The following is a 1443-nucleotide window of genomic DNA, read 5'->3' as shown; positions in this document are numbered from 1 at the left end:
CTGTACATATCCATCCCATAAGAATATTCATAACAACTGTAAAGGTGAAGAGAGGAATCTTAACATCAGCTTCCATGTTCTCTGCTGGCCACTGCTTCTCATTTGCTCCAGTCTCCTCCTTTCTCTAAAACTTTTCTCCTGCCCATCCTTCCTTCCCAACTAATGACAGGCATCGTTCTATCTTGTACCTGCCTTCAGCTGTATGACATCATCCTACAATCCAATATATCAAAAAGAATGAGGGGAAGGAGGGAGGAGAGAAGGTGACTGCTGCCACTGAAATCCCAGTAGAGCAGGAGGCCAACAAGTTATTAACTACCTTGCTTAAAAAAAGTCTAAAGGCTTTTGGTACTTCCAAGATTTCTGGTTCCTAAAGGACCATATCTGCTTTAGATTCCACTGCATCCAGTAATCCATGGGAAGGGTCTGCCTGCCACAGCACTGAACGTTCCTCCTGTAGCTGCCTAGTTCACCAGACCTTGAATCAGCAGCTACCAACTGACTGAAGATAGCCCACAGCTATGGGTCAAGGAGGATACCAGCAAAAGCAAGACTTGGCTACTGGGAACTGCACAGGGGTGAATTCCCTGTAGCTGGCTGATTTCTTTCCTTCCCCATGTCTTCTGGGGTTCCGACAGCATTATTAAAGAAAAAGTAGGCTCTGCCCCTAGAGGCATTGCAAGTGTGGCCGCTGGGTTACATGTGCGTCAGTAGGTGGCAGAGAGGAGAGAGGCTGAGTCTATTCTCAGTGTTCTGACCTGTTCATAACATAGTGGTGTTCATAAACATCTGAATAATTAGTAGCCTAACATCCCCTTTAGAAAAAAAAAAAAAGCAAAGCTGGGATGACCATCAACCAGTTTAGCACTGTACAGGCGTGTGTGTGGGTGAGGGGGTGGCAAGCCATTTTGGAGATGACCCCTGCCTGGCACCATAATGTATGAGCAGGACATAACATGCCTGAAACCTCTCCTGAGACCACTCTTGACATGATCCTGGACAATTAGAGACACCAGCTGCCACTAAAGGGGACAAATAAGTGGTGGAAAAATGGAAGAGAAAGAGAATGTGAAGGATGTGGGCACAATGAAGTGAGACAGAACTGTAGCCTTCAGAGTAGCAAGGAGCAGCCTGATGTGAGTATTGGGTGATGCCACCTGAGACCATAGTGGGGTCTTGGCATGGGCTGCCATTGAGGGCCACAACTGGTTCCTTGGCCCTGAATCAACATGGGTCTGTTATCATCAAAGGCCAGGTGGACATCCCTGGTCTGGGGTGCTTTCTGGTAACATGTTGATGTCTGAGGGCTGTAAAGAACTGGCCTCATCCCTCACCTGGACAGTGAGGGTTGTGGGGAGAAAACTGACACAGAGGGTATAGAAACAGTAGAGCTGACCCTGGTCCACTCCAGCTGCCGTAACTCAGGAGAGTGCACTCTACCTT

The 1443-nt window shown here is 47.8% G+C and overlaps 1 pseudogene; it reads left to right on the top strand.

Annotated features, from left to right (window-relative positions):
* The first annotated feature begins 660 nt into the window (after positions 1-660).
* LOC120102041 (small nucleolar RNA SNORA17) lies at positions 661-813 on the top strand (annotated as a pseudogene).
* Positions 814-1443: the final 630 nt, after the last annotated feature.

This window comes from Rattus norvegicus, chromosome 3 (genome assembly GCF_021556685.1).
Source record: "Rattus norvegicus strain SHRSP/BbbUtx chromosome 3, alternate assembly SHRSP_T2T, whole genome shotgun sequence".
Taxonomy (NCBI): Eukaryota; Metazoa; Chordata; class Mammalia; order Rodentia; family Muridae; genus Rattus; species Rattus norvegicus.
The sequence above is the reverse complement of the archived record's forward strand: the minus strand, read 5'-3'. Positions and strand labels throughout refer to the sequence as shown.